The 14,741-nt window shown below is 34.7% G+C and overlaps 1 long non-coding RNA gene across 1 annotated transcript; it reads left to right on the plus strand.

Moving 5' to 3' along the window:
- Window positions 1-189: 189 nt before the first annotated feature.
- LOC136823424 (uncharacterized) lies at window positions 190-14,236 on the plus strand. Its single transcript, XR_010849029.1, has 4 exons — window positions 190-315; window positions 906-970; window positions 1,160-1,474; window positions 12,921-14,236. It is a non-coding gene; the product is annotated as an uncharacterized lncRNA (long non-coding RNA).
- Window positions 14,237-14,741: the final 505 nt, after the last annotated feature.

The following is a 14,741-nucleotide window of genomic DNA, read 5'->3' on the forward strand; positions in this document are numbered from 1 at the left end:
ACTATCTTTTAACAGTTATCTTTTATCGTTTTTAGTCACTTCACTAAGTCTTCCTAAAGTAATACTGATATTTTGTGCTTAATTGTACTCTATCTTCATCGGTTTGGTGTATTGTTTTATCAAAAAAATTTATTGAATACGCAATATATAATTAGAAACTCAATTTCATGAATTTTACATTTCAGTGAAACAAAGTAAATAAAAGGAGACTGTGCAGAATTTATTGATGATTCTTTTTAAACAAAAATGAAAGAACCCAACAGGAAATGATGCCTTGGTTTTATGGAGGAATGGAGAATGTGATTAATCGTTAAAGTGACAGTTGATTAATGTAAGTCTATTGCTTTATCTCAATGTTCTTCGCCTATTCAACACATTTCATAGTACATTAAGAGAAATCATTAAGAGTTTATCATTTCAATGCTGAAAATTTACTAGGATTTCTTGTCAAGCTTAATTCCTGCATGAACTATGGTTGCTAAACTTTGGAAATAGGTCGATAGAGGGACATTATGTGTTATTTCTGAGCACATTCCTAGAACATTTAAGTCATGTTACATGTTATAAAAAACAAAAGGATTAATTCAAAATCAAGATTTGGGTCTCAGAATATTCAAAACTATGATTGATGGATAAATAAATTGGGATCTGATCAGAACTTTATATCAGATTCCGTTGATTAAAGTTTTAAGACAAATTTTCATTCCTACTTTATACTAATCTGACCCTGCTGCAATTAGAAAATTTGTTTAAACTTTTTGTCAAGTGTGAAATTCGCATTCCTAACTCGAAACTAGAATCTGTGATCTGAAGGGGGGCTGTTGTTGGTTAATCATAATCATTTGAGACATTTGGTTTGGATTTTGTATTTACCATTTTGTAATTGTGCTGCTTTTCAATTTCAGGTCTTGAAGAAGTTTAAAAAACATGCAATAACAACCATACCTTCTTCATAATTTGTTACTACCAGGTATGCAATTCATTGATGGAAAATTAGATGTTCATATTGGAATATTATAAACTCTAATGATTCAAGACTTTTACATCCTTCTTTTTCGTAACTCATGGAGATATTTACGTGAAAATGAAACTTTAATCTTCTCATACATTTTTTGTTTGGTTTCAAAAAATTACATTACGTCATACTTTTCATTCTTAGTTAAAGACGATAAAGCTCTCACCAAGATGACTGTTTGTCTCCATCAACTTTACATCAGATGAAACCAAGGAACCCTCCAGATGACTACCATTCAATCATAATGACGTAACCTCTGTAACTACTGTTGAGCGTTGTAAAAAACAAGACATTGTGCTTGCAGAAGATGAAATGTTTTATCCATATCAGGATGAAACTCTCCATGCCATGGTTAATAGATATGTGGCAATTTTTGAAAATGGACTTAACAATATTAGCGCAGCTGGCTTTTTGGATTGTTTAAAAAGCTTTGGAATGAAAAACAAACTCACTGATTTCGTAAGTCTATTATAGTGTTTGCTTAGTAAGGTTATTTGGTCTAGAGACCCCAGGGCTAAGTCAATTTTTGAAGTTCCTTATTGACAAAAACTGGTTGTATTATCTTATAGAGATTGAAGAGTGAATCTCCAAAATGGGTCATTTGTCACATTTAGTTGAATTCATGATATGCACCATTGCAATGTCTTCACGCGTCACATTGCGTAACATCACGTAATCTGTCCTTGGTGCCATGTTGGGTTGAATAAAAAATCAGCGGGAAAATAATCAGGTAGCAAATTCAATGTGCTTTGTCTCCCAAAATCTTAAAATACACCCAAACCCCTACCTCTCGTTTCTGGGAATTTTGGAATATCTTAAAATTCTGATTTTACAAGTCACGTTGAATAACTTCAACATAAATCATGCAAATTATTGTTTTGAAGGGGATTTGTACCCACAACGTGGATCTACATCTGTATTGACAATCAAACCAAGTGCCATTTAGCCACCAGTCATGCTCACAAAACGAAATTTTTTTTTATAATTATATCGATTTGTAGCCGACACTTAGAAGCGAAACCGAAACAAAAACAAACCAGGGAAATGGTATCAAGTTTAAAACATATTAAACACGAAATGAAAAGTGAAAGTTAGACATTAGTGAAAATAAATGCATAGTTGCCAACCGTCCCGCATTTCAGCTCTTTGTCCCGAGTTCAGCCCGCATACCTTAGATGTCCCGCATTTTTGAGAAAACTCAGAAATTCGTAAAACTCTTGGGGAAAATATAGAAATGCTACTAAAAATATGTTTCCACAAGCACAAATACTCCCTCGTTTTTTCACTTCGCTCCGTAACGGTCCATCCAATTGCGTGCGTGCGTCCGTATTCAAAACATCAGATACGCGTTGGACAGAGATGTAATAGTACTACATGAACCATGTCCAATACATATAATATTTATTGAGGCTAATGCGCGTGATTCGCTGCTAAAGACTGTATTGCTCCACAACAGTGTTTTTTTTTCTTCGATCATTCATTTCTAAAATGGTGACTGAAGCGAAGAAAGCTAAAAGATTGACCAGCTTTAGTATTGTTTTTAGCCATTCCTACCAGCTCAATTTTTCTCGCTCGCTCTTTGTCCCGCTTTTCCATTATCAGAAGTTGGCAACTATGTAAATGGATGAAGAAATTAAAGATTTGTGGGGGTAAATGTTTATCTTACTATCATAAATTGCCAACTGCAGCAAAAAGCAGGTATGATGCCAAGCTTGTTGCAATGCAGCTAGTGTATGGCCCATTTGTAATTGAAAAAATATACTACCAGTTGACTGACCATTTCGAGCAATGGCCAAATTTGAGTTATGCTGATATATACGCATATCTTATTGACCACCCCAGCACATAAAGCCATCAGCAGTTGAAGGCATACAAAGGACTTGATGGGTATAAATATGTAATTGCCAAACTTGTCTATAACGTCCTTGTTAAACCAATGAAACTTGTAGATGGAAACTACCATTTGGTCATGGCCAAGGTTTGTCATGGTCAAAGTATGTTTAGCAAGACACCTCTGGCATGGGTGTATTTGAATCTTGATGGCAAGGTTTGCTATGCTCTGGACTCGGTGAAGCAAAGAGAAAAAGCATAGAGAACGGATGTAACCTAACTCTTGTACGTCACTGAATGCCCATGACTGCCAGATTCTGCTGTCAAAGAAGTTAAGTGTTCACCCATTTCAGAAATTGATTCCAGCCACCCCTTTTTAAGCGTACCAAAGCCTGCAAAAGATGAACAAAATGACTTTAAATTGCTTGTTGGTAACAGTGCCGCACTTTTGTTGAGCTAGACATGACATTATTGCATTAAGTGAACGTTATTTTAACGAAATTTCAGAATAAAAGAGATTGGTTTCATCGAATTCAAAACCAGGCTAAATCAAATTTTTGGTTCAAAATGCAAGCTGGTATCATAACAGCCAGTAATTTTCGTCAAGCCTGTCACACATATTCAAAACCCTTTCTCAAACATTGATTTTAGACATTTGCTCTCCATTTACTATACAATTTACTTCAGCAGCAATTAATTTGAAAAGGATGCACGAAATACATTAAATGTATAATTAAGCTTGCAGCATCAGAATTGTACGTCCAAGCAAATGGTACTCAAAGAAATATACAGACATTCCAGAATTTACGATTGAAAACACTTCCTCCATTGCTGAAAATGATTCCGAAGATTTGTGTTGTAGATGTAATGGGGAAGGGAATGAAGTTTTAATTGTTTGTGGAGATAAATTGTGTGTTCTTAGAGCACTGTATTATTTAAAATGTGTTGGTTTGGATTCTGCGCTGAACTTTTATATTGTAACATATTCTTTATCATAACAATAATTGCATCAAATATTCTATCGCGGTTTCTATATAATGTATGTATATTATAAATAAAATATTTTGTATATTTATCCTAGGAAAATCATTTACATAATTTTTATTCAATTCGTTTAGGTAATTTTTAAGGAGAATCTTATGTGTTTCTAGATCTTTCTATGTATTTTCCAAGGAAAATTGATACATAATATTTTTTGAGTTAAATTTACGTATTGTCAAAGGATAATTAAAAGAATATATTTTTGTGATTGTTTTATGTATTTTCCAAGGAAAAGTATTACAGTATTTTATGTATTAGTAAATTAGATATGTTCACATGTAAGGAAATTAAAATCAACACAATATATTTCATCTCATAAGGAAAATTGAAGTTTAACTGTTGGAAATCGATTACGTATTTTTCAAGAAAAATTGAGTTCAGTCTTTTTCACGTATTTTCTAAGGAAAATCAGCACAATATATTTTAGAGATTAATTTATGTATTTTATAAAGAAAATCAAGGTCTAAGTGTTAGAGATCGATTTCGTATTTGTCAAGAAAAGTTAAGTTTAGTCTTTTATCGTGTATTTTTCAAGGAAAGTCGACACAATTGGCTTTAGAGATTTATTTGTAATTGATAAAGAAAATCGAGGTTTAATTGTTAGAAATCAATTACGTATTTTTCAAGGAAAATTGTGGTTTAACCTTTTTTGCGTATTCTCTAAGGAAAATCAACACAATATATTTTTGAGATTTATTATGTATTTTATAGGGAAAATCAAGGTTTAATTGTTAGAAATCAATTCTGTATTTTTCAAGGAAAATTGTGGTTTAACCTGTTTTGCGTATTCTCTAAGGAAAATCAGCACTATACTTTTGAGATTTATTATGTATTTTATAAGGAAAATCAAGGTTTAATTAATAGAAATCAAATACGTATTTTTCAAGGAAAATTGTGGTTTAACCATTTTTGCGTATTCTGTAAGGAAAATCAACACAATATATTTTTGAGATTTATTATGTATTTTATAGGGAAAATCAAGGTTTAATTGTTAGAAATCAATTCTGTATTTTTCAAGGAAAATTGTGGTTTAACCTGTTTTGCGTATTCTCTAAGGAAAATCAACACTATATTTTTGAGATTTATTATGTATTTTATAAGGAAAATCAAGGTTTAATTAATAGAAATCAAATACGTATTTTTCAAGGAAAATTGTGGTTTAACCATTTTTGCGTATTCTGTAAGGAAAATCAACACAATATATTTTTGAGATTTATTATGTATTTTATAAGGAAAATCAAGGTTTAATTGTTAGAAATAAATTCTGTATTTTTCAAGGAAAATTGTGGTTTAACCTTTTTTGCGTATTCTCTAAGGAAAATCAACACAATATATTTTTGAGATTTATTATGTATTTTATAAGGAAAATCAAGGTTTAATTGTTAGAAATCAATTCTGTATTTTTCAAGGAAAATCAAGGTTTAACCTTTTTTGCGTATTCTCTAAGGAAAATCAACACAATATATTTTTGGGATTTATTATGTATTTTCTAAGGAAAATTGAGGTTAAATTGTTAGAAATCAATTTGTATTGTATTGCTCCCAAAGAATTTTTTTCAAACAGCTCTGTTCAATTTGTGTGTTTTTCGAGGAACAATTATTTATTATTAGAATATATCATAGTTATTAATAGAGTTTGAATGTTTTTGAAAATCCACTTAAAGGTATCACTTGTTACAACTGAAATTAAGATTTATAAAATATATATTAATCGTTAAATTCGCGAAAGTAAATGTCGTGAATTTCGCGGCTTTTCGTCCTCGTGAAAGTTTCTGCTCGCGAAAGTTTGTACGCCTAAAGTATGTTGATGCCCGAGCAAAAAGCTCGGAAGCTTATATATAAATATTTCAAAGCAATCGATGATAACCAAGCACTTTCTAGATGGCTCACGAAAACACGTAGGCATAATTTTGTACAGCTCTTCTCGTTCAGGCCAACGAACCAAAAAGCTCATGCGCCTAGCCAATAGTCTCGATCAAGCGCTTAAAAATCCTACTAACTGTAGATTGGTGTTCTCTAAATATGTAGGCAAGGTCTTGCTCTAAATGACCAAGCCTCGGTCTCATCAGAGTCATGATCATTTGTTGAAACTTGGAGAGCTTCGCTGTTAGGGTCGGTTCGATGTGTGGGTATTGATAGTATCTAGCTCTAGGAGCTGCTGCATTTGGAAGGTCAGTGTAGAAGTTGATTTTGAAGTCACTGTCAAAGAAATTCCAACCCCATTTATAATATTCAACTTCTGCCTGAAGATTTTTAATTTCACTGGATGAAATGGACGAGTCAAGTCATACCCTTAGAGGGGGGTTTTCACTTTTACGGTATGACGGTATTGGGCCTTTTTACCCCCGGTAAATCGGTATTACGAGAAAAAAACGACGGGATTACGGTATTTCATTTTCTACCGGTATCGGTAAATTGCCTGTTTTTTTGTCGGTATTTCGATATTTTTATCAATAAAAAACGGTATTTCGGTATAAAACTATTTACCTTTTAGTTTCTTCATGAGTTTCATGCAGAAAATTTTTTAAGTCTATTCCGCTATTTTAACAAGTAAAATTTTTTTGCTCGCTTCGCTCGCACAATCTTGGATGTCCTATTGAGTTATTGTCATGGTGAGGTTATTCAAAATAAGCAAAACTTTACGATATCTAAACAAATATTTTAGTTATTTTTCTGTGGGCGCATTTTTTAATGACATTTTTTGTGATGCAAATACTGCATCCAACGAATGAGTCTAGATAAAATTTTCTCCATCAGCACTAAATGATATGGTCGTCTCTCCGTATTCACTGATACTGTTACTGCAGTAACTTAGAGACAGTAAAGGCGATATTTACTCCTTCAATAATTAGTAAAACATCTTGCGCAGCATCGAACGATTAAAAAATAATTCACATCATGATGCACATGATGCGTTTTCAGGCAATCTAGGCATTCTAAATTTTAAATTTTTTCTTGGGCGAAACTCTTGGAGCGCCGCACCGGGTACGGCAGGTACGTCGCTCGCCGTACCATATTTTTCTTTTTGCCAACAAATGGTAAGTGTTAAATAAAATCAAAAATTGTGTGACCAAACAAGGCATACTTGGCCAACAATAGCGTATTAAGGCCGTTTTTCAATAACAAAGGAGAGCGAAAATTGTCGAAAAATTTTCGCGCTCGCTTCGCTCGTGTTCTTATTCTCCATTTATTTTCTTTCCTCTGATAGGGGGGGTTAAACTTTGCGTCCTCTAGTTGCACCACAGCACCACCTCTATGAAGCCTGTGTTGAAGTCTTTCGGCTTCTCAGACCATGGTTGGACCAAACCTCGATTTTAAATTAATTCTCAATATAAAAGACATCTTACGGGTCTGCGAGGAAGAAATTATTTGGAGAAAGGCTTAATTTTGCATTTGCTTCCCGTAACAAGCAAGTAATTTTGGCGCGGCAGACCTAAAGTATTGCTTTATGAAAGCTCAAATAGCTGTAAAAGAGGCCTTAAAAAGTCGACGATATTGTGAATAAGGTCACAAAACTAGCAAAAAACTTTATATATTGGCGAAAATGGTTGGTATAAGAATAGGTCAATCTGTTTAAAAGATACCATAAAAAGGTTAAATTTAGCCCAATAAGGTCACAATCGTTTAACCAAAGATGTAAAAGCAAAATTGGTGTGTGAACGTGAAAATGGTTTTTTTTGCGCGTGAATACGTGAATTGGCAAAAATTTGTGCGTGAATACCTGAATTGAGGGTTGACTGGGGGGGGGGGGCTCATAAAGTACAAGACTTGTTTGTACAGTTTCTAATTTGTTACTGCACAATAGATTTGATAACTGAAAATTCATTATTTTCGAAAAAAAACATAAATATAATATCGGTATCGGTATAAGGCTTCCTTAACCGACGGTATTACGGTATTTGACCCAAAATTTTGTCGGTATGACGGTATTTAAGACCCCTGAAACCCCCCCCCCCCCTTAGAGAGACTTTATTACAATTTTTTCTCTGGGAATCAAAAAATTTCCTAAAGATCCTGATTTTCCGACCTTTAGAGAGACTAATTTAAAACTTTCTGATTTTTCCGACCCTTAGAGAGATTTTGAAAGGTGTCAAAAACGAACCTTTTAAGTAAGTGGAAAAATAGAAAAATTGTCATGTATGAAAACAGTCAAAGGTAAAAAGATAAACATAATCAGATCCCCTTGGGACTCGAACCTTTAAGTTCTAAAAGAGTTGTAACACAAGCACAACTTTAAATTCATAAGTTGTATATTTTTTAATACAGTAAAGATGGAAGGTTTACGTCAAATTTAACATCTGACAGAAATCAAAGAGAATAAACTTATATATAATATAATTTATAATATAACTTATATTAAAGGATTTTCATGGGTCATGGGACTCGAACATCTAAAACAGCACCCTCTAATCTTAACCACTCACAGTAGGCCAAAAATCTGAAGCGGAGTGGTTTCAAGTCTGGTTCTTGGAAAGACTATATTCCTTGCACCTCGCAATTATCATTATTCATTTCATCGCTATCCGAGTTATTTTATGCAAGATTCCGTTTTTGGTTAGACAGAGTTTGCATCGCACTCGTACTTTGTAAATTATGAGAAATAGTTGAGTTTATAGACCTTTATACCCGGGGGGGGTACTTAGGCAAATGGAGGGTACGGTATGTGCCGCCCTTAAGGGAACCTTTTTTGGATTTCCAAAGTCGCGCTAAGGGTCGGAAAAATCAGAAAATCAAATTTTAGTCCCACTGAGGGTCGGAAAAATGAAAAAATTTCAACTTTCGACCCCCTGAAAGATCGAAATTTGGTCAAATTTGTCCCGCTAAGGGTCGTAAAGGGTGGGGGGGCGTACGGGGTTTGCGATTTCCAAAATACCGAATAAATTTGCCGAAATTCCGAAATAAATACTTCCGATTCCGATACCGTTTTTTTGGGTATTTTTTCTCGTTTTAACAAATTTTTCATCAAATTTGATTTTTCATGTATGAATTCCGAAAAAAGGGATAAAAACTTTATAATACCGAAATTTCGAAGCAAAAATTCATGGATTTCCGATACCGAAGCAATTTCAGAATTTCGAAATACCGAAGGAATTTTGCCTGATTTCCGAAATTCCAAAGAAAAAAGATCGACCCCCCCCCCACCGTAAAATTCCCAATATTTTCCTTTGTTTTCTCTTTTTTAGTCCCGGTAAGGGTCCAAAGTTTGAAAGTCGTGTGGCTTGGTACCCTAGTACCCCCCCCCCCCCGGGCCTTTATATCCCTAAAATTATTTTTTATGTTTTAAATTGAATATGACGTAATTCTAAGATATTCATTTCCGCTCTCAACAACAACCAAAAAGCAGGTAAAAAGCTAAGTTTTAAAAGACTTTGAAAAATGCTTTATTTTTGCTAAAAAATAACCATTTAAAGTCTATTCACGATAAGTGTGCACTCTTTTTTCATTTACTTATAACTTTTGAAGGAATTCTTCAATCTTTATAAATTTGGTATCATTGGAAAGATATTAGTTAGTGGAACAATTTGAAATAAAAAAATCTTTAAAATAATTCTAAAAATGAAGATGAAAATGAAGAAGAAAAAAATGAAGATCTTGTAGAAAAGTGCTATAACTATCATTTTCACTGAAGTTAAACCTTGATTATCGAACGTCATCACTGTGAAAAAAATTCTCAAAAATAATCATTCAGTCAAAAGATATCAAACAAAGTTATAAGCTAATTGACGTCTAAAAACGCTGTTTTCTGCTGTTTTCTGCTGTTTTTTGGGGTCAATCACTTATTAACTTTGTATCATAACTTTGTATTGAATAAATATTTTAGTGAAATTTCTTCACAGTGATGACCTCCAAAGATCAAAGAATCTCTCCAGTGAAAATGAAAGTTATAGCACTTTTCTACAAGATCTTCATTTTTTTCTTTTTCATTTTCATCTTCATTTTTAGAATTTTTTTGAAGATTTTTTTTATTTCAAATTGTTCCACTCACAAATATCTCTCCAACGATACCAAATTTATAAAGATTGAAGAATTCCTTCAAAAGTTATAGGTAAAAGAAAAAAGAGTGCACACTTATCGTGAATAGACTTTAAGTCTATCCAGATATAATTGGCAGTGGAAACAAGAATGCCTGTAACTTTTGATAGTCAAATATAATTGCGATTATTTTTTTGCGTATTTTATAGAATCAAAAGCGCTATATTTGAATGTATTTATGGCTTCAACCTAAGTTTAAGAAGGTTGTCAAATTTCAAGGCAAACGGAAAAGTCCTTCGGAAGATATGTATGATGGCCCAGAAGGCTCAAAACACGCACTTCTAAGTTTTCACGCACTCCCAGTTCTTATAAAATTTGTGAACTAGAACTCGACTGTCTAGGGTCAATGGCCCAGAAGGCTCAAGTGACATTGTGTACTTCTGACTTTTTGTCACGGTGGGAAATTTCCAAGCAAGCGGCCCGCGCATAATGAAATTTTTTTTGGTCTTTAAAATGAATGTCGAGTTAGGCAAAATGAGTTAAAATTTCCGAGTTGTTCATATCAAGAGTTACAGGTTAAAATTTCAAGATCACTAAAAAAGGGAAAAGTTTAGGAGAGGCGTGATAAATTCGGGTGGAGTAAGCAGTGGTGGAGATGTTTACAGTGTTTTGTTCCAAAACTCTACCGCCACTTTTTTCCCGTAAACCGCCTTGACGCCCTAACTCTCCCCCGCGTTTACTGACTTTTAAACGGACGATAGCATCGTCTACAATAGTAGTACAGTTGACGCTCTCTAATTCGATTTTCAAGGGGAATCGGATTTTCATCGAATACGGGAGCGTATCGAATAGTAGAAAGTCTCCCTAATCCGATAAACACGAGGTAAATATCGAATTATAGAGCTGAGAAAGAAAAATATAAGCGAGACTCCGATTTGGTTTGAACGCGAATCAGGATAAATGTCTAAGTTCTTGCTGAAAACCTAAGTTCTTCGGAAGAAAACTTTCGATATATGCCTGTTTTGAAAAGTTTTGAGGAATCGAATTTCGAAATTATAATTCAAACGCAAAAAAATCGAAAATTTGAATTTCGAACTCCGTCCTAAAGGCCTTTTTACACGCTAGAAATCGAATAAGAGAGCGAAAAACCTTCAAGGGACTTCAAATTTTCATCGAAAACGGAAGCTTATCGAATAATAGAATGTCGAATAGTAGAGCGTAGTTTATGAGAGTTTGTTAAGGAAATTTGACGGTGACTTGACAGTTCTAGTTTAACAAATTTTATACGAACTAGAAGTGCGTGGCGAGTTTTAGGGGCCATTGTAGATATATGACCCGAAATACCCCTTGCTACAATCATAGTTGAAATCTATTGAGAACTAAGCTTATTTCTGCGTTTTTTGAAATTTGGAGTTCGGACGAGAAAGTCGATTTTGGGCCATCTCTCAAATTTAATCGGATATTTAAATTTGGCTCGGTTTTATAGGCCTTTCCAACCTACTTTAGAGCACTTACAAATCGATTGTGGTTTCAAAACTTCCCGGTGGATTTCCCTTTTTTTCTCAAATATTACGACCATGATTGTAGCGCTTTTCTGTGAAACATCAAATCTCCAAATTTTTACTGTGAAACTGTGAACTGTGAAAGAGATAAGCTAGGAAAAGTGAATTCAGTATTGTTTTTTTAATAAACTCGACAGAGAAACTGTACGTAGCCTCATAGCTATTACCCCGATTTTTTTTAGAATTTTTTCTCGGTCGTTTCAGCCATTTCTAGCTATATTATCTCTAAATGAAAGGCGGTCAGAAATATAAGCAGTCATTGAAGGTCATTACACGTGAATTTTTAGAGAAGTTGAGCTCGGTATTAATATGATCCCGATTTGCTAGGGTGGAAGAGGTCAAAAAGGGTGTTTCTAAGTCACTCAGGCGGGCGATATGGGTCGGGCGGTATTAGATAGGTTTTCGGATTATCAACAATAAAAACCTCTAAATAGCGAAAGGTTATCACTCGCAAAACATTAGGGAGGTAAAACTGCGGAGATAAATGTTAGTCTAAGTTTTAACTGCCGCACGCATAAAATTGATAAAGTTGATACAAGACATGGCATCCCAAGGAGACTTTCACATTTTTTCAATTTCTCGAAACTATGTCACTTGACCTACCCTAAATACGCCTCTGATCGACCATACTCCGCCGCTCAACCAGAACAAGTTTGTTTTGATCTAAAAAAAGTATTTCCCGCGGATTTTTTATTCAACACAACATGGCGGTAAGGACAGATTACGTAATGTTACGCAATGTGACGTGTAAAGACATTGCAAGGGTGAATAACGGAATAAGCTTCCAAAATGCAAACTTTATGCTGAAGTCAGCATTTTTAGATGAAAAAAAGTTTCAACAGGTTCTTTTCGCAGCTCAAAATATATGAAGATTTAGCTACGGTAATCCTAAAGTTTACCTCTAATCGACAGAACTCTTCTAAATGCTTCTGTTGAAAATAATTTTTCTTCAAAAATTATCTCGAAAATGCTTATGTCAGCAAAAGAATTTACACGTATCGTCCATTTCTGGTCGACCAAACGAGATTAATAACCCCGTTTTGGAAATGTACTCTTCAAGTTCTATCAGATGGTACGGTCAGTTTTTGTCAATTAAGAACTTCAAAAATTGACTTTCCAAGGCTCTCTAGGCCAAACTGACCTTACCTCCTTCAAGGCCTATATATACTACTTGTCAGGGTTACTCAAAACCGCCACCGGACTAAGTTCATTATATTTAAAAACTTAAAAGCTAAAATGAAATGATGCTATTAAAGCAGCATTCAAATCATGGATGAGTTCACTTTTGATTTTGAATGTTTTACCTTGACTAGCCAGGTACAGCAGCCTTCTTCCGCTTAGAAATGATGTAATCAAATTCTTAATTAAACAGGATATGTCATACCGACTAACTTCAGTTGGTTTGCGATAATGTTCACTTAGAATCGATCCCATCAGTCTGAAAACCACATCACTGGTCTATAGTTAACTGTCGAGTTATTGTTTTCTTTTGCCTTTTAGATTAGCAAGCTTCCAATCTTCATATACATCCCCATTAATCAGCTCCTTGATAGCAGCGTTAACGGTTGTGCTGCGAGAGAAGATTTTGGAAATTCGACTCAGTAACGAGTGATATTCACGCCGGATTTCAGAGGTTGGCTTCAAAGACATCGAAAAACTTGTTTGAAGAAACGCGAAGTGCCAACTGAAAATGTGATGACGCCAAAAAATATGACGCAAATTGTAATCGAAAGATTGAACGAGCTTCAAGTCTGGGGCGATCATTTACATCGAGCTAGCCCAAATCATCAATTCAGTGTATGAGGAATGCATAAAATGGAAAAGAAACTATTTTATGCTGTCTAGCGGAAAAATTTGAAATGAAATAATCGGTGAAATAACCCGCCTCATCGACGAATGGGTTGATGGTTCTCCACTCAAAAAGTCGATGATCATTCCCTGCCTACGGCTACAGAAGCCCAGCCGCAACTCCAAAACGAGAAATAACTCTGACGCCCTTAAACGGAGTTTCAACTATGGAAGAGTGGAGACTTCGACGCTCTTATTCGTGAAGCACGTTATCTTCAATCGCAGCTTTCATTTCGTCCAGGCACCCAATTGTTCGAAGAAAAAGTCAAAAGATTCAATGCTCTAAATCGATCTTCAGGGATACCAAATCAATATCACCAAAGAGGGAAAATGTCACTTAAATGTAGCAATCGGAATCGACGAGTTCAAAGTCGATTATGTATCAAACTATGTAAAAGATTGGATCAACTAACTCAAAGTACTATCTGAGATTGCTAAAGCCTTTCCCCAATCAGCATATTGTGCATTTACCGCTGGCTTTGTGCACATGTTCAGCTTCATTATTCGTACCATCCCAAACATCAAGCCACACCTTCAGCCCTTGTAATGTGTCATCCGTCATCCGTCATCATTTCCGCACTGTGCGAAGGTAGAACCTGTAGCGACCACGAACGCCAATTACTCTCAATACCTGTGAAGCTTGGTGCTTTGGGAATTGTCAATGTTTTGGAGACCTACGAGCTCGAATTTGAACAATCCGTCAAAGTCACGCGAAACCTCTTCGCATGGTGCTTCAGCGTGGTTTTCTTGACGTGAGGGTGTTTTCCCTCTTTGCTAGAAGTTATCGCAGCCAAAATCTTGCTAGTGCGATAAGGCTCATGGAAAAAGAGAAGAAGCGAAAATATATCAATTGCATTTTAAAACAGGAGAACGGTACATTCACCCCACTGCTTTTCTACTCAAATGGTGGCTTGAGCAAAGAGACCAAACTATTTTACGCTCGCCTAAGTGAACTGTTATGTGAAAAATAAATGTGCATTCTCAGATACCTATTTTTATGTATGGAGAAAAATTTCATTTAGTTTGATTCGGTCAGCTGTGGTGTGTTTGAGAGATTCGATGTCCTGGAAGCACCAGAGACACTCTACTTCCAATAACACGACAGCTGATGCTGAAATTACAAATTTGATTTGTAACATCTTACTTTTATTTGATTATTGTTTGCGTTTTTGGGGTATTTTTTTTGGTTTGTCTTTTTTGGCATTTTTCAGGTTTTCTTACTTTCTTTCCATTCACAGCTCTTGGTCTTACCATATTTTCTCATTTTTGAGGTAACTTATGTATTATACATACTAATGTATTCATTTTTATAAAAAAAATCAGTTTCTTCTTCATTAACCTTAAAATGTGTCACACGTACATGAGTACATGACTCTGGCTCTGGCTCTGGCTGGTTTCCTGTATTAGTATTTCGATTATTTCCATGTGGAGTTTTTCCTATAGGTATTGATTCCGTGGCTTTCCATCTTTGAA

The sequence above is a fragment of the Clytia hemisphaerica genome, unplaced genomic scaffold, assembly GCF_902728285.1.
Source record: "Clytia hemisphaerica strain Z4C2 unplaced genomic scaffold, Clytia hemisphaerica genome assembly, whole genome shotgun sequence".
NCBI classification, from domain to species: domain Eukaryota; kingdom Metazoa; phylum Cnidaria; class Hydrozoa; order Leptothecata; family Clytiidae; genus Clytia; species Clytia hemisphaerica.